We start from the raw sequence: 25,978 nt of genomic DNA, 5'->3' as shown, positions 1-25,978 counted from the left end.
TTTAAATTTTATGTTGAGTTGTTCATGCAAGGCACCTTCAGACGGCATTGCTGTGATTTGGCACATTATGAGCTAATTAAATTGAATTAAATTTCAAATTAAATTACATAAGGTCCTGGGCTGATTACCAAATATGATAAAGTGACAATTTGTTGGAATCAAACCATTCCTTGAAATTCTGTAGTTCCTTCTCCATCGTGTCCAGGACCTGTCCCAAATGATCCCCACTACAAAACACAGTCGTGTCATCAACAAATAAAATACAACGCACAAACTTGGAAACTAAACATGTGTCGTTGATATACAAAAAAAAAAAAACAGCAAAGGCCCAAGGACTGAGCCCTGGGGAACCCCGCAAGTGCACCTCGAAAACCCAGAGTTTATCCCACCCAAGTGAACATATTGATATCTGTTGTACAAATAGCTAGCTATCCAGTCATGTGCTACTCCCTAATGCCGTACATCTATAATTTATCCAGTAACATGGTATGATCTATAGTATCAAATGCTTTCTGTATGTCGAAAAAAAAAAAAAAAAACCCTACAGTGTTTGTTTGTTTTCTATTGCATTTGTGATGTTCCACAAAATCAACTACCACCAGTGAGGTAGTACGATTTTTCCTAAATCCATATTGCTGCTCATTTATTATGTGATGTTTGGATCTAAAATCATCCAACCTCTTAATGAATACTTTTTCCAGAATTTTTGAAAATTAGGGTAGCAGTGAGATTGGCCTGTAGTTTGAAAAAACATGTTTATCGCCGGATTTGAACAGCGGTACCACTTTAGCTATTTTCATTTTGGAAGGTAATTTGCCAGTTGTTAATGACGTTACAGATATAAGTTAATGGCTTAATGACACAATTGATTATATTTTTTATTAATGACATATCAAAATTATTGTGATCAGTTGATTTTTTTCCCCTTTTACTTTATGTACTACAACCCCTGGCAAAAATTATGGAATCACCAGCCTCGGAGGATGTTCATTTAGTTGTTTAATTTTGTAGAAAAAAAGCAGATCACAGACATGACACAAAACTAAAGTCATTTCAAATGGCAACTTTCTGGCTTTAAGAAACACTATAAGAAATCAGGAAAATAAATTGTGGCAGTCAGTCACAGATACTTTTTTAGACCAAGCAGAGGGGGGAAAAAATATGGAATCACTCAATTCTGAGGAAGAAATTATGGAATCATGAAAAACAAAAGAACGTTCCAACACATCACTAGTATTTTGTTGCACAACCTCTGGCTTTTATAACAGCTTGCAGTCTCTGAGGCATGGACTTAATGAGTGACAAACAGTACTCTTCATCAATCTGGCTCCAACTTTCTCTGACTGCTGTTGCCAGATCAGCTTTGCAGGTTGGAGCCTTATCATGGACCATTTTCTTCAACTTCCACCAAAGATTTTCAGTTCAGACTATTTGCAGGCCATGACATTGACCCTATGTGTCTTTTTGCAAGGAATGTTTTCACAGTTTTTGCTCTATGGCAAGATGCATTATCATCTTGAAAAATGATTTCATCATCCCCAAACATCCTTTCAATTGATGGGATAAGAAAAGTGTCCAAACTATCAACATAAACTTGTGCATTTATTGATGATATAATGACAGCCATCTCCCCATTGCCTTTACCTGACATGCAGCCCCATATCATCAATGACTGTGGAAATTTACATGTTCTCTTCAGGCAGTCATCTTTATAAATCTCATTGGAATGGCACCAAACAAAAGTTCCAGCATCATCTCCTTGCCCAATGCAGATTCGAGACTCATCACTGAATATGACTTTCATCCAGTCATCCACAGTCCACAATTGCTTTTCCTTAGCCCATTGTAACCTTGTTTTTTTCTGTTTAGGTGTTAATGATGGCTTTCGTTTAGCTTTTCTGTATGTAAATCCCATTTCCTTTAGGTGGTTTCTTACAGTTCGGTCACAGACGTTGACTCCAGTTTCCTCCCATTCGTTCTTCATTTGTTTTGTTGTGCATTTTTGATTTTTGAGACATATTGCTTTAAGTTTTCTGTCTTGACGCTTTGATGTCTTCCTTGGTCTACCAGTATGTTTGCCTTTAACAACCTTCCCATGTTGTTTGTGTTTGGTCCAGAGTTTAGACACAGCTGACTGTGAACAACCAACATCTTTTGCAGCATTGCCTGATGATTTACCCTCTTTTAAGAGTTTGATAATGCTCTCCTTTGTTTCAATTGACATCTCTCATGTTGGAGCCATGATTCATGTCAGTCCACTTGGTGCAACAGCTCTCCAAGGTGTGATTACTCCTTTTTAGATGCAGACTAATGAGCAGATCTGATTTGATGCAGGTGTTAGTTTTGGGGATGAAAATTTACAGGGTGATTCCATAATTTTTTCCTCAGAATTGAGTGATTCCATATTTTTTTTCCCTCTGCTTGGTCTAAAAAAGTAACCGTTACTGACTGCCACAATTTTTTTTTCCTGATTTCTTATAGTGTTTCTTAAAGCCAGAAAGTTGCCATTTGAAATGACTTTAGTTTTGTGTCATGTCTGTGATCTGCTTTTTTTTCTACAAAATTAAACAACTGAATGAACATCCTCCGAGGCCGGTGATTCCATAATTTTTGCCAGGGGTTGTATATCCAGGAGCACAATGAGAAAATTCTGGTATTATGAACACAATGGTTTTCTATGTTTTGTGTGTGTATGTGTGTTTTTGTCTGAATGCCCATTTGTTTGTCAAGTGAAAAGCAAGTGAAACAGAAAGCTAAAATTCATTTTCATTTCATTTTTAAGGACTTGATAAGTGTACATTTCATTCGATTGTTTCCTCTCTCTCTCTCTCTCTCTCTCTCTCTCTCTCTCTCTCTCTCTCTCTCTCTCTCTCTCTCTCTCTCTCTCTCTCTCTCTATATATATATATATATATATATATATATATATATATATATATATATATATATATATATATATATATATATATATATGCACGCTCTTAAGGCTATGAAATTGGGCTATTAGTAAAAAAAAAAAAAAGTAGAAAAGGGGGTGTTCACAATAACAGTAGTGTGGCATTCAGTCAGTGAGTTCGTCAATTTTGTGGAACAAACAGGTGTGAATCAGGTGTCCCCTATTTAAGGATGAAGCCAGCACCTGTTGAACATGCTTTTCTCTTTGAAAGCCTGAGGAAAATGGGACATTCAAGACATTGTTCAGAAGAACAGCGTAGTTTGATTAAAAAGTTGATTGGAGAGGGGAAAACTTATACGCAGGTGCAAAAAATTATAGGCTGTTCATCTACAATGATGTCCAATGCTTTAAAATGGACAAAAAAAAAAAAAAAAAAAAAAAAAAAACAGATGCATGGAAGAAAATGGAAAACAACCATCAAAATGGATAGAAGAATAACCAGAATGGCAAAGACTCACCCACTGATCAGCTCCGGGATGATCAAAGACAGTCTGGAGTTACCTGTAAGTGCTGTGACAGTTAGAAGACGTCTGTGTGAAGCTAATTTATTTGCAAGAATCCCCCACAAAGTCCCACTGTTAAATAAAAGACGTGCAGAAGAGGTGACAGTTTGCCAAAGAACACATCAACTGGCCTAAAGAGAAATGGAGGAATATTTCGTGGACTGATGAGAGTAAAATTGTTCTTTTTGGGTCCAAGGGCTGCAGACAGTTTGTGAGACGACCCCCAAACTCTGAATTCAAGCCACAGTTCACAGTGAAGACAGTGAAGCATGGTGGTGCAAGCATCATGATATGGGCATGTTTCTCCTACTATGGTGTTGGGCCTATATATCGCATACCAGGTATCATGGATCAGTTTGGATATGTCAAAATACTTGAAGAGGTCATGTTGTCTTATGCTGAAGAGGACATGCCCTTGAAATGGGTATTTCAACAAGACAATGACCCCAAGCACACTAGTAGCCGAGCAAAATCTTGGTTCCAAACCAACAAAATTAATGCCTCGCAGATGTGAAGAAATCATGAAAAACTGTGGTTATACAACTAAATACTAGTTTAGTGATTCACAGGATTGCTAAAAAAGCAGTTTGTACATAATAGTTTTGAGTTTTTAGCAATCAACAGCAGATGCTACTATTACTGTGAACACCCCCTTTTCTACTTTTTTTTTTTTTACTAATAGCCCAATTTTATAGCCTTAAGAGTGTGCATATCATGAATGCTTGGTCTTGTTGGATTTGTGACAATCTGCTGAATCTATTGGTACCTTGTTTCCCATGTAACAATAAGAAATATACTCAAAACCTGGATTAATCTTTTTAGTCACATAGCACTACTATTATTCTGAACACTACTATATATATATGTGTGTATATATATATATATACGAGGTCTCTTAGATAATAAACCGACCCTTTTATTTTTTTTTTTAACTATATGGATTTGAATGACGTGCGATTACACCAATCATGCTTGAACCCTCGTGCGCATGCGTGAGTTTTTTCACGTGTGTCGGTGACGTCATTTCCCTGTGGGCAGGCCTAGAGTGAGATGTGGTCCCGCCCTCTCGGCTGAATTCCTTTGTTTCACACGCTGCTCAAGACGGCGCGCGTTGCTTTATCAAAATTTTTTCTGTACCTGTGAGGAATATCCAAGTGGACACTATTCGAGAAATTAAGATGGTTTTCTGTGAAAAGTTTAACGGCTGATGAGAGATTATGGGGTGTTTCTGTCGGTGTAAGGACTTCCCACGGAGCGGGACGTCCTGCAGCGCTTCCAGGCGCTGTCGTCGGCCTGTTTCGAGCTGATAACATCCTAATTGAAGGCTTAATTCACCCAGGACATCGTGAGAGAACAGAGAAGATTCAGAAGAGGCCGGCATGAGGAATTTATGCGGACATTCCACTGTTTAAGGACATTTTTTTAATGAAAGACGTACGCGCAAATTCGCCGAGTCGTTTCCGTGACGACTCGGCAAATCTGTGTGCGCCGCGACAGGAAAAACACCTCCGTGTTGAAAACCATTTGTAGAATTCAGGCGGCTTTTAATGGCTTTCAACAAGTGAGTAACTGAGAAATTGTTTAACAGCTTGGGCATGTTCCAACTTTCCCGTTAAGATTTCCAACGGAGGTGTTTTTCCTGCCGCGACCCCCCGCAGTCGGGTCCAGCCCGACATGCGACTCTGCCCGCACGTTCTTTCATTACAAAATGGCCGGTAACAATGGAATGTCTGAATAAACTCCTCATGCCGACTTCTTCTGAAAGTTCTCTGTTCTCTGACGACTTACTGCGTCAACAGAGCTTGAAATGTGGAAGTTTTCAACTTGAAACGGCGAGACGCTGCCGCCTTGAAGCGCAGATCGCCATCAGGCGCCGTGGACCGTCCTTAAAGCGACACTACCAGACCAAAATCTCTCATCAGCCGTTAAAATTTTTACCGAAAACCAGCTGAATTTATTGAATGGTGTCCACTCAGTTGTGCCTTACAGTTTTGAAAAAATTTTTATCAAACAAAGCAACAGTCTCTGAGCCATTCCTAAACAATGAAAAAAATCGACGAGCGGGTGGACGACTCCTCACTCAAAGACTGCCCACAGGCGAATGACGTAACCGACAGGCGTGAAAAAACTCTCAGCATGCCCACGAGGGTTCAAGCATGTCTGATGTAATCACACGTGATTCAAATCCATATGGTTTTTGAAAAAATAATAAGGTCGGATACTTTTCTAATAGACCTCGTATATGTGTGTGTATATATATATATATATATATATATATATATATATATATGTATATATGTATATATGTATATGTATATGTATATATGTGTGTGTGTGTGTGTATGAGATCCTTCCATCTATGTTCCTTGGCCATTGGGAGTGATGAAATGTCACAAGAATTTAGGCCCAGGTGGTCCTTGAAGAGTCTCCCTTCCAAGTCAGTCAAGGTGGCGGCACCGTAACCGCCTCCTCACCTTGACTTTCATCCTCTCTCCTCTCCTGTCTGCTTCTCAGTGGTACTGTCTCCTCGCCACCTCCTGCTTCCTTTAAGAAGACAAGAAGAAGGAGCAGAGGATACTGTGGGAGGAAGAGAAAAGGAGGCTAAACTGGCTGTCATGCCGCATCATCCTCAAAATTAAACTGGGCCTGAATGACCCAAGTAGTGAAACATCTCATATGGACATCAGTGTGCTCCAGATCAGGACAGTGCAGACAAATGTCTCTGCCGTTCTCCTTCTGTCTTCTTCCAGTCCACACTGAATGGTTGATATTTGAAAGGGACTGGGGGCCTCCTCACACCCCTCCTCTTGTCTCATCCTTCTTGCTCCCCCTGTTGCTTTGCCCCCATTGTTCTCTCCCCCTCATGGGCACAACAATGCCTGAAACATGAATGGAGCAACAACCACATCTGCTGCTGCTGCACACTAAATAAAGTCAGTCTTTTTCATGGTAGGTCTCTATATCTCCCTCCTTTTTTCAAAGTTCGCGCGCGTCTCTATTTATTTCAATTGATTGATTAATTTATTGTCAAACCCTCTTAACTGGAGGTGAATTGGGCGCGCGGAGGGAGGAGGGAGTAGGAGGCGGGGCTGATGGGCTCGATGTCGTTGTGCGCGTGAGTACACGTAAGTGTGTTTTTGGCGTGCACGCGCGTGACACCTACCACAATCCCGCCGCGCGACCCATCTTCTGTCGAGTCCCTCGCGCCAATTCCAAAGACAGAGAGAGAGAAAGAGAGAGAGAGACGCACAAGGGAGCGAGACAAACGGGGAGAGACCTGTTCGCAGATTGAGAGAGAGAGAGGATTTAGTCCTTGCAGTGTCTTTTTCCGTCCAACACAACAAGCTTATTACCTTTCTCTCCACGCGCCGGGAAACGGATTTAGGCGTACGCAGAGAGGTTTGTTTGCTTCATTTGTTTACTCTCATCGTTTGTGAGCTGTTTGCATTCCACCTTCGTTGATATATTTATTTGTTTTCTCCCCATCACCAACTGAGCGTTTTATCTGGCCGTCGGTGCTACAGGTCGCGGGGACGCTTTAATAACGATTAGCTCGCGCGGGCAATTAGCAGCTAAATAGATAAATTAACCGTTTGAACCTGCTGCACGCGCTACTTGTAACGTGCCAATGTGCGCTTGTTGAGGGGGGACGGAGCTGGGGGGGGGGGTGGTTTGTCGTAGTTGGAGGGTCTGTGGTTGTGCGCGAGGGGACAGAGAGGTGGTCGCGCGACAATGAGCGGGGCTGCTGTGCGCGCGGCGCTCAGTGTGCCCTCAAATAATAAAAAAAAAAAAAACAACAAAAAACGACATTTGACAAATGTGTACGATTTGTGATTACCCGGATCAGTCACGTGGTCCTAATCAATAACAGATTGTCTGAAGTCTGAACGGCATATAAGGGCAACAGAAAAAAGAAGAAAAACCCGGCTGTCTCCATAACAACAGCCTGTGCGGTGTGTAAATAGGTTTTTGAGTCGCGTCCACATCATCCACTCAGATGACTGCAAAACCGAGCAGTTATATTTTAATGTGCGGTGCTGCTGAGTGTGAACCCACGGTCACTGTCCAATGTGTTTACGTGCTATAGTGCATGTCTATGCATGGCCTTTTCACGTGCTCATTAAGTGGTTGTAATATATAGCATTATATAATAACAATTTGTTATACAATGCGCGCGCTTGGAAAAAGGAGACGGGTAGGGGCGGTGGTGGGGGGGGGGGTTTAGGGTCTCAGCCATTTTTCGATCAAGCGCGTGTATGACGCGCGCACATGGCGACACGCAGACAAACTGAAATCGCATCATTTCCACAGCCATGTGTGAATGTAAAAACGAGGTCAGCGTACTCAAACCACACACGAGCCTAATTACACATAGAATATATGTTCATAATTATTATTTATTTGTTGTTGTAGGGGCGTATGTGTTTTGTGAGAGGATGTCTTTCTGCAGCAGACAGGGCTCGCTTGTTAGAAGTCTGGTACTCGGCTTGTTTGGCTGAATGAAGAATTTCCTCTGAGCCTCTTTGTTGTTGATTGTTGAAGCTCTCTGCCAGCTACTCACTGCTGCTCTTTTACAATCGATTAATATTGCTGTTGACTGAATGACCATTTCACGAACAGTGTGCATGTGAAGCTTCGCCTGAAGCGCTCACTCAGTGCTTAATATTCTTCATTCGGGAAGTCTGGTGTTTTTTATGTTAAATCATATGCAAGACATTGTCTGACTGACAATAATATTATTAGATATGTAAAATGAAAGTTCTGAAGTGACATTAGTCTCCTTTCTGCCTCATGTTTCTTATACATGCCAATATTATTTATGCTGCAAATCATTTTTGCTTTATACATTCATGTAATCTTTTTGAGGTGGAACCAGAAAGATGAGAACACAAATAAAAAATATGTCGCCATATTAGAAGCATTTGTTGGACCCCAAAATGGAGGGGGAGGAGGCTCAGAGGAGCTCATTAGCAATGCAGATTAGAGGGTTGGTTTTTTTTTTTTTTTTTTTTTTTGGAGGCTCAGGCACCTGCTGTCCTGAGCATGCGCGTGCTACTGAAAAGCTGCTAGCTTCCTCCTCCCCTTTCCCCCGCCGTACCAGTGCGCCTCCGGCCCGCCCTCCTTTTCCCTCATTAGAATTATGTTCTATTTCTACGTGCGCACACCGCTGGAGCATTGATGGATTTAAAAAAAAAAGAAGAGCTCGAGCGCTGGCGTTCTTCTTTAGAAGTGTCTCGTGTGGGCGTCTTGTGCTCACAAGCAGCGACGGCTTAACAAAAGAAGGTGAAGAGGAGGTGCTGAAGAGAAGGGTGGTTTTAAAGGAAAAGGAAGTAAGGAAAAGGTAAAAGAAGACAGTAAAGGAAGTAAGGAAAAGGTAAAGGAAGACAGTAAAGGAAGTAAGGAAAAGGTAAAGGAAGACAATAAAGGAGGTAAGGAAAAGGTAAAGGAAGACAGGAAAGGAGGTAAGGAAAAGGTAAAGGAAGACAGGAAAGGAGGTAAGGAAAAGGTAAAAGAAGACAGGAAAGGAAGTAAGGAAAAGGTAAAAGAAGACAGGAAAGGGGCGAAGGACGGACAGGAAGGAAAGAAGTTGTAGGAGGAGTGACACAAAATCAGAGTGATGAAGAAACAGCAGGTGATTGAGGAGAGAGGAGGCAACAGGAGGAGTGTGTCCCTTTCTGTTTTCCTGGGTAACTATTTTTTCCACATCTTTACAAGTTTTGGATCTTTCCTGGTGTCAGGAGCTCAGCCAAAGTCTTGACATTTTGCTGAAATGGCGATGGGTTGTGGCTTTCTGTTTTTTGTTTTCCCAAACTTGTAAAATTTAACCATTTTTATTTATTTATTTATTAAGGTGGTGAACTGGGTCCCTGCATGAATTTCTTTTTAACACTCTGGTATTCAGCCAATACATTTCATTTTCAGCTGGAGGTTGAACATGCAGCCTCGCAGTCACTGTTATTATTATTATTATTATTATTATTATTATTTTATTTGAGTTTCCGTGTTTGTGAAGCGTTGTGTGTTGCCCAAAAAAGCGAAAATTAAAAAGCGAAACACTCATTGCGAGTCACACAGAATAAAGAGTGGACTTCTTCCAGAGACTGTCTGTGGCCGGGACGGAGCTGTGTGAGGGCAGTGCTGAGCCGCTCACATCGGGCAGAGAGAGGCAGCAGCCAGCCGCCGCGCGTAGAGTGGCCAGCGGACAAAACTGTTTTTTTTTTTAAAAAAAAACAAACACACTGCTTTGTTTTAAATGCACAGTAAGCTATTTCAGATGATCAGCGTGGACCGCCTTTTTTCCTAAAAGGCTTTATTTCCCTGTGTTTGTCGCATTGGAAAGCTGTAGCTTTTGTGCTAATTTGATTAGCGCTTCCTCTACTACTTCTTCTGTTTGTTTTTCTGGGGACATTACAGCGCCACACACAGGCCTGGCATATGTACTACAATGTTAAAACAAAGCGAGGCACAGAATTTGCCTCGAACATTTTTTGTAATCGAATTACTCGAATTACACGACTAATCATTTCAGCCCTAGTCATATACTATATCAAACTGATATGACAACACTGAGATACACTAATTTGGCCATATTGTATAACCCTCCTATCAACTGGTTGAAAACTTTGAATATACAACCCCAATTCCAATGAAGTTGGGATGTTGTGTAAAATGTCAATTAAAAAAAGAATACAATGATTTGCAAATCCTCTTCAACCTATATTCAGTTGAATACACCACAAAGACAAGATATACACTCGGGTTGGGTATCGAGAACCGGTTCTTTTTGGGTATCGTTAAGAAATTATTCAGTCCACCAACATCAGTAGCCTTTTTGCTTAAGGATTCCCTTATTGGACCTTCAGAGCGGCCATTGTTTTTGGGGGTGTTTGTCGGGAAAATGATCTCTGTTGATTACAGAACCCCTGCAGGGTCTGTAATCAACTGTTTCTGTAGCGCAGCTCTTCTTTAAACATTGAAGCAATAAAGCATTGATCCGACCCGCTGCTTTGTGGTTCTTTGTTTCATTTCGCTTTATCTTAATTTTTCCCCACTAAAACCCCAAAGAGCATATGTCTGTGAGTAATATTTACCTTTTTTATGTTAAACTGACGTGTTATGGTCTTCTGAAACAGTTGATAGATGTATTTTATAACTTAAAAACGGGACCATTGCTAATGTGTTAGCATGTCTATGGCATTTTCAGTGTTAAAGTTAGCATTAAGCTGTTCGCATCTCAGCATATTTGTGTGCATTTGTTTTCTGTATAATAATTTGTTTTCTGTATAATAATTAATGGCTCAGCATTTGTTGTCGTAAGAGAATCAAATGTATTACAAATTGTAATATTTTTTTAATATTATATTTTATTTTTGTTTATGTATTAATAATAATAGCAACAACAACAATAATACTAATAAGAACTAATAATGCTATAATACAATTTTAGAGAAAGAGACAAAAAGAACCTGATTAAAAACACAACAGAAAATATAAAACCAACTAACAATGAACATAAATGAATATAGAAATAAATAACTGTTTCCTGTGAACACCTAGTGACTCTTACACCTCCACTTTATCCCTGTTTTATTTAAGTTTAATGACAAGTTGTTTCGGACAAACCATATTTTCAATTTGTTAATTTCTTCAGTGATTTCCTCTAGAACTATCTGCCAAGCTAGAAAACTGCTGCATGCGAGTAAGAGCAGAATACTACTGGAATGAATTTGAATAAGGACATTTTTTTTTCTCGCTAAAATGGATGCTGCACTCACTGCAGATTATTGTCTGGAATAGTCCCAGATTGCATTTCAGAGGTTCTAGAATTCAAACATTTTTGTGCGGGTGGTGTTGGGGGTAATTTTGGGTTACAGCTTTTTTTGATTTTCACCACTTTCATCCCTGAATATGTCAATTGTGGGTCATTTTTGTGCGGATTAAAGTCACTAACTGGGACTCCTGTCTTGTTGCGAGAAAGAAAGAGAATTGTCCTCCGTTCTGTCCACACAGCTCCAAACGCTGCACAGCTCTCTGCCGAGTCAAGTTAGAATGATAGAGTCCAGTCGGAATTAATAACTTCAAAGGGAAATGCCGTTCAAATTAAATGACACCTCTTTCCAAATGTTGTAATACAAACTGCACTTGATCAAAACGTTTTTTCCACCCAAAATGAGACGTCCTGCACTGATATGCAGCAGCCGGCTGAGCTCAGCTCAGAGGTATGGAGAAATATTCATGCCAAAATGTCTGAAAGGAAATGGATTTGACAAAAACTACAGATTGTTAATTTTTATTTATGTCCAGAGATCAAGGATACAGTGACCAATTTCATATTTATTTACTTTAAGACCATAAAATGTTGTTGACATAGAAAACCTGTAAAGCCCACGTTTAGTACACAGAAAATTCACAAGAGGTATCAATAAGGAATCGGATCGATAAGCAGAATCGATAATGGCATTGATATCGATAAAATCTTATCAATACCCATCTCTAGTTCAGACTGATAAACTTTATTGATTTGTGCAAATATTTGCTCATTTTGAAATGGATGGCTGCAACACGTTTCAAAAAAGCTGGGACAGTGGTATGTTTACACTCAATAAGCGTTTGGGAACTGAGGACACTAATTATTGAAGCTTTGTAGGTGGAATTCTTTCCCATTCTTGCTTGATGTAAGACCTCAGTTGTTCAACAGTCTGGGGTTTTTGTTGTTGTATTTTGTGCTTCATAATGCACCACAAATTTTCAGTGAATGTCAAATTGATCAATATACCAGTGTTAACACCTTAAATATATAGATAGAAAAGAAAATACACAACATATTTACTGAAATAACCCAATTGTAGTTATTTTTACACTGAAGATGTTTTTGTCATGAACATTGAGATGAGAGATGAGAGAGATGAGATGAGCTTTATTGTCATTACACGAGTGTAGGGCTGAAACGATTAGCTGAGTAATTCGAATAATTCGATTACAAAAAAATGTTTGAGGAAAATTCTGTGCCTCGAATCTCCCTTTAACATTGGCGCTGTAAAGTCCCCAGAAAAACAAACAGAAGAAGAGTAGAGCAAGCGCTTATCAAATTAGCACAAAAGCTACAGCATTCCAACACGACAGAGTGAAAGAAAGCCTTTTAGGAAAAAGACGGTCCACGCTGATTATCTGAAATAGCTTACTGTACATTTAAAGCGAAGCCGTGTGTTTTTTTTTTTTTTTTTAAACACAGTTTCGTCCGCTGGCCGCTCTACGCGCGGCGGCCGGCTGCTGCCACTTTCTGCCCAGTGTGAGTGGCTCAGCACTGCCCTCACACAGCTCCATCCCAGCCACAGACAGTCTTTGGAAGAAGTCCACTCTTTCTTCTGTGTTTTGCTTAGACTCGCAATGAGTGTTTCGCTTTTTAATTTTCGCTTTTTTAGGCAACACACAACGCTTCACAAACACGGGAACTCAAATAAAATAATAATAATAATAAAAACCAGTGACTGCGAAGCTTGCATGTTCAACCTCCAGCTGAAAATGAAATGCATTGGCTCAATCGCAGAGTGTTAAAAATAAATTCATGCAGGGACCCAGTCCACCACCTTAATAAATAAATAAAAATGGTTAAATTTTAAAAGTTGGGGAAAACAAAAAACAGAAAGCCACAACCCATCGCCATTTCAGCAAAATGTCAAGACTTTGGCCCGACTTTGGCTGAGCTCCTGACACCAGGAAAGATCCAAAATTTGTAAAGATGTGAAAAAATAAATAATTACCCAGGAAAACAGAAAGGGATACACTAAATCTGACAATCTCCGTGATGACGCAGTGACATTGTGCCATTACTTAGGGAGAGCCCTGGACTTTTAACGTTTTAAAACGCAAAAGTACTTTTTATCCGATTACTCGGATTAATCGCCAGAATAATCGATAAAATACTCGATTACTAAAATAATAGATAGCTGCAGCCCTACACGAGTGCAACAACGAAATCACGTTTACACTCCAATTACCTCAGAAAAAATACAGCAATTAATCCACAATTAATCTTATTACTAGTTGAACATAATGGCACACATCAGAATTAAAGACAGCACATATACATTTGACATTGTTTATTTGCACTAAACTCGAAGTAGTCCGTCATCCGAATTGAGGCAAAGTGGGTGAAGGCCACAGCAGGAGGGGCCCATGCTGCCCAGTTGAAAATATTGTGTTGAAAAATAAAATCCATGTGTTATCAGTGAGCTGACCGCTTATATTTTAACATTTTAACATTTGGGACATAAATATTTTTGACCTTGTGTGGTTGAGAGACAATATTTGAAAAAAAAAAAAAAAAAATCAACATGAAGAATTATTCCCTCTGACATCTTCCTCCCACTTCCAAAGACATGCAGGTTAGATGAATTTGTGAATTGAATTGTTGGCTGTAGGTATGAGTGGGATTATGAATGAGTTTGTCTGCCTGTATGTGTTGGCCTTTCAATAGACTGGTGGCCAGTCCAGGGTGAACCCCACCTCTCACCCAGTGACCACTATGATAGACCCAAGCCCCACTTTGACCCTTAGCTGGATTTAGGGGTGGGCAATCATGTGCCATGAAGGGCTGAGACACTGCAGGTTTTCCTTACTACTAATCACCTCAGCAGGTGATTTCATTCATGATCAGGTGCTTATGTTCAGGGGAGAAGCTCATCAGCAAACCACCTGCTGAGGTGATTAGTTGCAAGGAAAACCTGCAGTGTCTCGGCCCTCGCTGCCCACCCCAATTGGGTTCAGAAAATGGAGATAATAAACCCTTTTCACAACTTTACAGGCTTTTATGGGTATCATTGAAATAATGTAACAAATTATTTCAACACAGAATTTCATGTTTTTTAATCACAATCACAAAATATATTTTTCTATGACTGATTCACAGTTTCATATAAGTGAAGATAGTCACATTGTCTTTTCTTTGAGGCAGGACTGCTGCGCTCTCTGTCTCTTATATCCTCTCTGCAGCCAGGAAAAAAATACAGCTAAACTCCTGGCATGGAGCTAATTGTAAAAGGTCGATGCAGTGCTTTTGCAGAAACAACAAAGTCTGGTCGAAACAGAATCCGAATCGGTGGACTTTACATGCCGTTCACCCCATCCACCTCTCTTTAGCAGTAGTTTGTTGATAAACTGAACCGAACATATGTCCAGAAAGATTCTGTGTCCCGAGGCCACTATGGGTAAGTCAAATACATATCCTTTTTATATTCATTGCTGGGGAGGAGGCTTTGAGATGGATGTTGTTGAATCGAACCCTTTGCCAGTTTTTAAAGCAAGGTCCTATATTATTTTCAGGTATGCTCAATGCTGCCTTTGACTTGGCTGCTCAATGCTGTACTCAAAGTTTCTTTCTGATTCTTATGCAGCATTGCTCAATACTGTCATGTCATTAAGTATATGGCCAGTGACTTAATTTTTGTACTTTTGCCCCTGCACACCACTGTAATAGTGTTGAAATGAAGCAATCAGTATGTGCTTGTAACAAGACTTTTAGTTTTAATTCCAAGTATTTAACAAAAATATCACATTATCCATTTTTGAATTCCAGCCATTTACCACATTTTCCAGAGTATTTGTCACACCAGAGCAAAGGTTGCACCTGTTACAAAATGTGTAATTATTATGTAATTTGGGGTGTTTGTGCATTTAGTCTATTTTTTATTATTGGCATTTATCCTTTTATTATTAGTTTATTTTGTTTAGTGTTTTGATTCCTGGGGAATTCCAACATAAATAGTCACTGCAGTTATTATTTTGAATAATGAATGTATGATTTTTCAGTTTATAAGTAATAACTGAATATAAGTATCGTTCTTAATTAACCCCTTAACGCTTATTGTCGCATATATGCTACAATATGTGACTCAAATATGCAACATACCAAATTGACCAGTATGCCTGTTGTTTCAAATTTGCAACAGACCATTATTTTTATTATAACATTATAACATAAATTATTACCAAAATACTAAAATTACTATTCATTTTTTGTGCAAAAGTGCAATTAATAATCTCAACATTATTTACCATCTACTTAAAGGCAAAAACACACACAATACATTTTTTTATATACAGCTATATAAATTCAGGGGTTAAGGGGTTAAAACAAAAAACATCACTACAGCTAGTTTTCTTTTAGACACAAGAGAAGATGGATAACATATACATACATAAACATCTCCCAGCCCCTGAATATGTCTTAGGCTTCATTTACATAAGTCATTAAGAACTATAAGCACGACAGTACTGTATACTAAATCTGTCTGGAGTAGAGGGTTCTGAAAAACTGAGTAACTGTACAAGGAGGTGAATACTGAAGGAAGCCACTAAAACATCCAGACAAATATAAAGGAGTTAAAGCCTTCTGTGGTGACTGAAGAAACTGCACGGTGCAAGTTTGCATGTTGCATCACCAGTTAAACAGCTTTCTAATGAACTGACACAGAGAAGGATTTTCTTTAAAAGATGTGCACATAGCAGACTCAAGTCTAGATTTGACTGGTTTTCTTGTATTAAACTCTTTCTCTGCTGTACTCCACCATGAAGCTGTGACTGGTGATGAAACAGACACAAATTGTACTCTGTAGAGTTCCTCAAATCAAAGCCACAGAAGTCTATTGCTCTTTCAATTTGTCAGCAATGTCTTAGTAGTTTCCCTCACTAGTCTCCTTTCTGAATGGTGACTCAGTTTTGGAGAACTGCCAACTTCAGGCAGATTTTGCATACAGTACAATGCTGTTACTATGTCTTAATGATTGGTGTAAATGAAGTCCAAGACATACTCACTCACTCACTCATATTCAACCACTCATCCAGAACCAGGTCACAGGGGCAACAGCTCCAGCAGGGGACCCCAAACGTCCCTTTTTCAGGCCACATTAACCACCTCTGTATGGAGGATAAAGAGGCTTTCCCACGCCAGTGTAGAGATATAATCTCTCCACCTAGTCTTGGGTCTTCCCCGGGGTCTCCTCCCAGATGGACGTGCCTGGAACACCTTCCTAGGGAGGCACCTACATATCATCTTTAACAGATGCCCGAACCACCTCAGATGGCTCCTTTCAATGCAAAGGAGCAGGGGCACTACTCAGAGTTTCTCATGGATGACCAAACTTCTCACCCTGTCTCTAAGGGAGACACCAGTCACCCACCTGAGGAAACCCATTTCGGCTGCTTGTACCCGCAATCAAAGTTCTTTTGGTCATGACCCACCCCTCATGACCATAGGTGAGATTAGGAACGAAGATTGACCAGTAGATCGAGAGCTTTGCCTTTTGGTTCAGCTCCCTTTTCTTCACAACAGTGCAGTGGAGCGAATGCAATACTGGCCCTGCTGCCTTGATTCTCCGACCAATCTCATGCTCCTTTGTCCCCTCACTCATGAACAAAACCCAGAGGTACTTGTACTCCTTCACTTGGGGCAAGACCTCATTCCCTACCCGGAGTAGGCAATCCATCAGTTTCCTGCTGAGAACCTTGGCCTCAGATTTAGAGGTTCTGATCCTCATCCCAGCCGCTTCACACTCGGCGGCGAAACGATCCAGTTAGTGCTGGAGGTCCCAGGCTAATGAAGCCTATAGGACCACATCAGTGAAAAACATCAGAGTGAAAAAAGGTTTTTGTGTTACCAGTCATATTCTCTGAAAAATGACCCCCCCCCCCCCCCAAAAAAAACAAAACAAAAACAAAAATAAAAAATCTAAAAATCTGCCAGGGTAAGCACAACTGTTTGTGTGTGTGTGTGTGTGTGTGTGTGTGTGTATATATATATATAATATATGTATGTATATATATATGTGTATGTATGTGTATATGTGTGTGTATATATATATATATATATGTATATAAAATTAGACATTTATTGTTATTTACATTAATTATTACAACCCCAATTCCATTGAAGTTGGAACATTGTGTGAAATGTAAATAAAAACATAATACAATGATTTGCAAATCATCTTCAACCTATATTCAATTGAATACACCACAAAAACAAGATATTTAATGTTCAAACTGATAGACTTTTTTGTTTTTGTGGAAATGTTTGCTCATTTTGAAATGGACGCCTGCAACACATTTCAAAAAAGCTGGGACAGGGGCAACAAAAGACTGTGAAAGTTGATGAATGTTCAAAGAACACCTGTTTGGAACATTCCACAGGTAAAGAGGTTAATTGGAAACAGGTGAGTGTCATGATTGGGTATAAAAGGAGCATCCCCAAAAGGCTCAGCCGTTCACAAGCAAAGATGGGGCGAGGATCAACACTTTATGAACAACTGCGTTAAAAAATAGTCCAACAGTTTAAGAACAATGTTTCTCAATGTTCAGTTGCAAGGAATTTAGGGATTCCATCATCTACAGTCCATAATATAATCAGAAGACTCAGAGAATCTGGAGAACTTTATACACGTAAGCGGCAAGGCCGAAAGCTAACAAACCAACCTCAGGTGGCAAAACCGACATCATTGTGTAAAGGATCTTACCGTGTGGTCTCAGGAAAACTTCAGGAAACCATTGTCTGTTAACAAAGTTAATCGCTACATCTACAAGTGCAAGTTAAAACTACCATGCAAAGCAAAAGCTATATATCAACAATATCCAGAAATGCCGCCGGCTTCTCTGGGCCTGAGCTCATTTGAAATGGACAGACGCAAAGTGGAAACGTGTGCTGTGGTCTGATGAGTCCACATTTCAAAAGCTGAAACCCAAAATTACCCCACAACACCACATGTACAAAAATGTTTGAATTCTAGAAGCTCTGAAATGCAATCTGGGACTATTTCAGACAATAAACTGGAGTGAGTGCAGCATCCATTTTGGTGAGGAAAAAAAACAAAACAACTTTCCTTATTTAGATTCATTCCAGTAGTATTCTGCTCTTACTAGGATGCAGCAGTTTTCTAGTTTGGCAGATAGTTCTGGAGGAAATCACTCAAGAAATTAACACATTGAAAATATGGTTTGACCAAAACAAACTGTCATTAAACTTAAATAAGACAGGGATGAAATGGAGGTGTAAGAGTCACTAGGTGTTCACAGGAAACACTTATTTATTTCTGTATGTATGTATTTATCTATTTATGTATGTTCATTGTTAGTTGGTTTTATTTTTTCTGTTGTTTTTATTCAGGTTCTTTTTGTCTCTTTCTCTAAAATTGTATATAATCATTAGATTAGTTATTATTACTATTATTGTTGTGCTTGTTATTATTATTAATATATAATAAAATAAATTTAAAAAATATTACAATTTATAATACATTTGACTCTTTTACGACAACAAACGCTTGACAGCTGCAACTGCTTAATGCTAATTTTAACATTGAAAATGCCATAGACATGCTAACATGTTAGCATCGGTCCAGTTTTTAAGTTATAAAATACATCTATCAACTGTTTCAGAAGACCATAACAGGTCGGTTTAACATAAAAAGGTAAATAATACTCACAGCCATATGCTCTTTAGGGTTTTAGCGGGGGAAAGCAAAAGAAAAAACCAACGAAGCAGTGATCGAAGCACTGCTTCGACCTGCGAATCACTGGTTCAATTGGTCCAAGGTTCAAAGCAAAGCCGCGCTGCAGAAAAGTTGATTACAAACACGCTGCAGGGTCTGTAATCAATGTAGAGAAATTATAATTTTCCTGACAAACGCCCCCCAAAACAACGGCCACTCTGAAGGACCGATAAGGGAATCATTAAGTAAAAAGGTTATTGATGTCGGATCGAATCATTTCTTAACGATACCCGAAAGGAACCGGTTCTCGATACCCATTCCTACTCATGTCTCCTGCTGTTCAGCCCCACCTCCGCCCCTACATCCACCTGTGGGCTCTGATCAGGGAGAAAATGTGTAAATCTAATTATCACTCTTATCACAAGCAAGCATCGGAGGTGAGTGATGTGATTGGAGCCTATCCGTCAAACTCAAAACTGTACACTGCTATGGCAATAAATATTCTTCTGAGTTGTCTCAGTGAAATAATTATTTAGAGCACACGTTTTAATTTACTTGAGGTTTTGGAAATCAACCCGGGGTCAAAAAATATACATTCCTTCAATTAGATGATGTATTTATTGATGCTGAAAATTTCTAAATGTCTTTCAGCTGGACAAGGCCTCTTCTCGTTTCATTAGTGATCATGATTGAAGAAAATGGTAACTTCTCTTTGCCAACACAATAAGGGATTGTTTGACAGCACTCACTGAATTGACAGGCAGACACCGCATTTTACTGAATCCCTCTTGTCAAGTGGACAATACAAGTATGAAACATCTGTTCCTCTGTGGATGCCCCATGGTCACAGACGTACAGTCATGAAATGACATGAATGAAGCAGTGCACTCTCATTATGTGTAATTATGTCCAGCCAGCTATATAAATAATTAAAACAATTACCAGACACTGATAGATGAAATATTGGTGTATAATTAGTCAAAATCACTGGGTTGATATAAAAAATAAATAAAAGGGGACCCAATACAGAACCCTGCAGTTAAATGACCCTGGTTAAATAAAAATTAAATTGCGGGATTCAAAACTGCAATTTACAAAAGCTCTGATTAACAGACGGAAACTTTACCACTGTGCTACAATTGCTGTCTTATAACAGGAGCGTGAAATGCTTAAAATCAACAAGGAGATAAACGTATGTTTTCAAAAAAGAGAAATGAGACGATGTATGGACACGCATGTTAGGTCGGCCTGCAGCCTGCCGAAGTGTACTGTGTGAGGCCACTGCAGCCTAGCACAAAGGCGAAACATGTTTTATGTATTTCTACGTGAGGACAGCAGGCAGAGACGCGCCTCACGGAGGAAAGTTGTAAGTTAATGTCCTTCAAAACACCGTACGTGTTCCCCAACTGGGACATCCAGGAGCAGAGATCTCAACAGCAGCTGTTGTTGGCAGTCACGCCCCCCTGTCTGTTCAGCGCCCAGACCAATGTGTCATTATCTGTGTCTGTGTTATGTGGTCATTCATTGTAGTTATTTGTTATGTAATTGCATATGTAGGTATTGTTGCAATTATTTATATACATGTCCTGGCAGTGGTCTCTGTAGCCTAATGTGCACTGAGCCCATCATTTCCAGCTGGCAGTGTGCTGCGATTAGCTGACTGGCGCCTCCCTATGCTGTGTGCGCTCAGACATGGCTGTCCGGCCCCTATATGATCATGTCTGTACATACATATAAGCATTTTATGCACGCCACATGTGTAGGGGGATCACACATCCATCTTGAAATCTTGAAGTATACCTACAATAAAAATTACAGGCATCTCCATTCTTTGTAGGAGGGAAACCTGGCAAAATCGACAGTGAATCAAATACTTATTTGCCTCACTGTACATCGATTTTTAGTCCAAGGCTTTGCCGTAGGTATATTAATAATAATAATAATGATGGCAACACTGAACAGTGGACATTGATGTTTATATTCTGGGCTCACACACCAATCCAGCAGGAGGCAGTAAATCATATATGGACTGCATTTATATAGCGCTTTTCCATCTGCATCAGATGCTCAAAGCGCTTTACACATCAATGCCTCACATTCACCCCGATGTCAGCCTGCTGCCGTGCAAGGCGCTCACTACACACCGGCAGGAACTAGGGGAGTAAGGACCTTGCTAAGGACCCCTTAGTGATTTTCCGGTCAGGCTGGGATTTGAACTGAGGATCCTCTGGTCTCAAGCCCAACACTTTAACCGCTAGACCATCACCTCCCCTGTGTATCATCTATATATTATAAGCCTGTGCGTGATTTTATTTAGTAAGTTCAATGTAAGTACATAATATAATTGCAAATATGTTAAAATGCATGGATGACACAAGAAAGTGAAAACACTTATTTCCATTGTGGTCTATTTAAAAATCAAAGTACAAAATAGAAGTAAAAATATAATAATAATAATAATAGTAATCATAGTGTGAATTTGACAACAAGAATCTAAACAATTTATAAATACATTAGCATTAAAAAAATATGTAATTAAAAGGGCTGAGTTCTAAATACATTTCTGTAAATAAAACATTGCTTTAAGACAGTGGTGCAAATGGTACATGTTATGAAACTTGAAAGTTGCAGGATCAATCCTCAAGTCCTGAGTGTAAGGTTTCCTTGAAAAAGACACTAAAAATAGCATGATTAAACACATTTATGTAAAGCAAGTACATTGCTTTAGGACAACAACGCAGATGGTACAACATGCTGTTCTGAAACTGGAAAATTGGTCACTCAATCCTCAAGAACTCCTGTGTGGTCAAGTGTCCTTGAAAAAGCGCTACCCTCCAATATGCGAAAGTCCGACCCCAATTATGGTATAGCTTTTTTTTGTCATTGCTTCTTACATGAAAATGATGCCAATTTGACAGTTTGGAGTACGAGAGTTGCACACAAGACGAAACAGATCTGGCACCGTCTGGTACTAAACTGTGGTTATTTGTGATTTATTTTTTATTTGTGATAAAATCAGGCATTTTATTGAAATATATGGAGGTGTGGGCATTCCAACAAACATACATCCACCCACCGACTTTTCAGTGTTCTGATGTGATGTTCTGAGTTTGGTAAGTAAATAACACTATGTAACACAATTTTTATTCCTGGCTTCTAAGTGTTATATTTCAACTGCTTATGTCTAAAGTCTATGGAAAAATGACTACATTCAGCACACTTTGATTTTATTTATTTTTTTTAACATTCTAGAAAGTTCTAAAAGTTTCTTGAAATTTCGAGATAATTCTGGAAACTTCTAGAAAATTCTGGACAGTTCTAGCAGTTAAAGAATATTCTAGAAGACTACTCAGTAGTAGTGAAGGCGAATCGAGAATATTCTTGAAAACAGACAAATTTCAAAATATCATTGTCCTGATCACAGAAGCAAAGTTTCTGTGGAATAACAGCTATTTTCTATTTATTTAAGGCATAACAGGTTAGGAAAACACACTATGTACCCAGGAACAGAACAAAAATAAAAATTTGTTACATAGTGTAATGTACCAAGTTTTCAAATGTTTAAATACTGTACATGCTAACCTCACCTATGCCTATCTGTTCATTCACCAAAAGTAGCAGTTTGCTCAAGTTCTTTGTGCATTATACAATAACATTTAGTTTGGTAGCTTCTGATCATTAACATGGCATTTACATTATAAATAAATAAAATGGAAAGTTTTCAAATGTTTAATTATATTGCATGTTTACCTCAGCTGTGATTGTTCAGTGTCGACAAGAAGCAATTCACTCTCACTTCACACGTTTTGTGCCTTATACAATAAGATTAATGAACTCGTTAGCTTCTGCTAAGTAATACGGTGTTTGCATTATAAATAAATTGTATACGGATTAAATTAATTTTGCTTCTTGTTGTTTGAAACAGTAGCACCATGTTTCTAAAATAAATACCACCTCCAGGGGAGATTTATACATGTTTTTCCTCTTCATGGTCCATTTTTAAATGCATTTTGCGACTAATACTCTGGTATGACTGACAGTATAGAAAGTAACGGTAATATTTTAATACACAAAGAGAATTTTTTTCAGTTTCAGTTCAGGTTTTCAGTTCATACCTCACCCCTGCCCCATTTCTCTATGTAATGTAGAATTGCATCAAGAAGGGCATAAAAATTGTGCCAAAAACAACATGCACGTCCATCTTGGATCTGCTGTGGTGACCGTGTGGCGTTAGCATCGGTCCTGTTTTTAAGTTATAAAATACACTTGTTTCAACTGTTTCAGAAGACCATAACAGGTCGGTTTAACATAAAAAAAAAGGTAAATATTACTCACAGACATATGCTCTTTGGGGTTTTAGCCGGGAAAAATTAAGATAAAGCAAAATAAAACAATGCACCAATGAAGCAGCAGATCAAAGCACCGCTTCAATCTGCGAATCACTGCTTCGATTGGTTCAAGGTTCAAAGCAAAGCTGCGCTGCAGAAACGGTTGATTACAGACCCACTGCAGGGTCTGTAATCAATGTAGAGAAATTATCATTTTCCAAACACCCCCAAAAACAACGGCCACTCTGAAGGACCGATAAGGGAATTGTTAAGCAAAAAGGTTATTGATGTCGGTGGATCGAATCATTTCTTCACGATACCCGAAAGGTACCGGTTCCTGATACCCATCCCTAATTATATTGGTGCAAAATAAATTGTGGCTACGCTATGGCTTTCAATATTGCTTGGTAGATTTTGATACACTATCAACTTTAAAATTAGATCTTGGTTCAAAAAAGGTTGGCCACCCCTGGCATCCACAGTAGGACACTTCTTTCTGCATATACTTTTACAATTTTTTTTTTTTTTTTTGTCCTGGTAGTTGTTTCATAATTGTCTGTGTCTGAAGGTGAAAGTTTGTTTGTCCTTTCTCCAACATAAGCCTTCCCCACAGCCCAAAACCTAGAAAAACAACTCATAATAGGCACAAAGAGATGACATTCTGCACAATTTAGATCCATCAGAGTAGATATGGGCAGGTTATGTGAGAAAAATACATATGGCTGTCAAAATAATGCCTGGATGTACATCATTAATTACAGCACCTATAATGATTTATTTTTTCTAATTGCAATTAATCACAATTTGTTGTTTTGATGTCATTGCCTTGGTCGGTACATAAATAGGATTTTTGAGAAGAGTAAAGCCTGGTTCACACGGGAAGATAATTAGGCTGATATCGGATCTGATATTCCCTTTCTGACAATCTTAAGGACGCCCCGACAATTGTGATAACGCTAACAGATAATCTTATCAGCTATTCCTGCTATGTGTGGTGTGTTAAGAGTACTCTGATCTGCTCGGAAGGACATCAGGGGCACTTCCGATCGCAAATCCGGGATATTCAGCATGTTGGATTGTGTGGTGTCCCCCGACCACAAACGAGCATGCAGCCTGCTGAATGTGACGTGTAGCCAATCAGAAAGTGAGGTGACAGACATACGGAGCGGAAAATAAAATCAAAACAGCTGTTCTGACTTACCACAAAGTCCTTTGGTTGCGCTGTCTCCACTCCTTTAAAGAACGCCTTTTCTTTGTTTTTTTGTATCTGTTTGTATGATATTTTCTAAAAGCAGACTGCAGTCTGCTTTTTTCTTTTCTTTTCTGCTTTTTCATTTATTTTCTTTATATCACTTTTAGTGAATGGCACCCCGCCATGAACACTGCCCTCTGTTCATGGCAGTGTGAACAGCCATGCATTCGCTAAAAGTGATGAAGGACTTAACAGAATTTTCAGTTTTCAAATTGCCTTTTTTTTTTTTTTTAAATGAAAAAGGGACATATTTACAAATACAGATTTATTTGTAAAACCCACCACATGTTTCAGTAACTGTGTGTTACGACCAGCCAACCACTGACGTCAGGAAAGTAATGTACCCATAATGTAATGCGGCATGTGTGTCTAAACCAGGGGTGGGCAATCATGTGCCATGAAGGGCCGAGACACTGCAGATTTTCCTTACAACCAATCACCTCAGCAGGTGATTTCATTAATGATTCACTTGTCTCAGCAGGTGATTTCATTGGCGATCAGGTGTTTATGTTCAGGGGAGAAGCTCATCAGCAATCCACCTGCTGAGGTGATTGGTTGCAAGGAAAACCTGCAGTGTCTCGGCCCTCGCTGCCCACCCCTGGTCTAAACGTGTATTACTTTAAAACATATAGTTGTTATTTTCACTTTGTAAAAAGACAGATGTGACAAGATGTGACTTGTCCAGAATTAGTTTGTTTAAAATTATAACCGTAAGTCAAAACTGTCTGCCTGTGCGAGACTCTAGTGAAATGACCGGTAAGTCTGTATGGTGTGAAAAGAAATTATCTTTTTCTTTTTCCTCTCTCTGTGATCACCAGGTCTTTTTTGCTGAGAGAAGGTCGATCTGAGACAGAAGCGCTGACTCGTTGTTTTGTCAGTAACAGCCGTGTACTGGGAGAATACGAATTATGCCGTAGCCCCCTAGTTTGAGGAGAATGGCAGCAAGCGCTGTTGATCCTGCGATAGGGGCTTCTACATGTGCTTTAGGGAGTCAGAGGTGAACCCCATATAATGGTAATTTAACTAGAAATGCTATTATACATGCTAATCTTCATAAGTTGTTGGAAAAGTGTAGTGAGTTGAAAGAGTTGTTGAACTGGATAAGTGGAAAGAATAGGGAATTAAGGCTTACTTGTGAAGATAATAGAATAATTAGGTGTGGAAGAGAGCTTAAAACGGTATAGAATAGGAAGTAAGTTCCTGCGTTGAGGCATTCTGCTTGGTTTCCTCATCGTGTAATAATTAATAGGGTGGGGATAATGGTAGTTTCAAATATAAAATATAATACAGTTAGAGGCGGAAAAGGCAAAAATCAAGGATAGGTGAAGAAGAATAATAAGGGATAGGAATGAGCATTGGCTTGATATTGGTTCTGTTTTTAAGTGGTTTTGTGATGCTAGAATTATTAAGGGTAAAAGTCAGAATGTTAGAACCAGAAATGGTGTTGTGAAAGTGTAA

General features: G+C 39.2%; 1 protein-coding gene and 1 long non-coding RNA gene across 3 annotated transcripts in view; one reads left to right on the top strand and one right to left on the bottom strand.

The window, feature by feature from the left end:
* Positions 1 to 6,228: 6,228 nt before the first annotated feature.
* On the bottom strand, positions 6,229 to 25,803 carry LOC117508452. The gene is made up of 3 exons (XR_004560095.1): positions 25,698 to 25,803; positions 12,618 to 12,626; positions 6,229 to 6,239 (listed from the first exon to the last, which is right to left on the bottom strand). It is a non-coding gene; the product is annotated as an uncharacterized LOC117508452 (long non-coding RNA).
* The window catches only part of si:ch211-137a8.4 (oleosin GRP-17), a 181,466-nt gene continuing 162,240 nt past the window's right edge, over positions 6,753 to 25,978 (top strand). For both annotated transcript variants that reach the window (XM_034168216.1, XM_034168215.1), the window contains exon 1: positions 6,753 to 6,857. The gene's annotated coding sequence lies outside the window, so the exon portion shown is untranslated. The remainder of the gene's footprint in view (positions 6,858 to 25,978) is intronic.

The sequence above is a fragment of the Thalassophryne amazonica genome, chromosome 4 (genome assembly GCF_902500255.1).
Source record: "Thalassophryne amazonica chromosome 4, fThaAma1.1, whole genome shotgun sequence".
Taxonomy (NCBI): domain Eukaryota; kingdom Metazoa; phylum Chordata; class Actinopteri; order Batrachoidiformes; family Batrachoididae; genus Thalassophryne; species Thalassophryne amazonica.
This window is presented reverse-complemented; position numbering and strand designations above follow the sequence as displayed.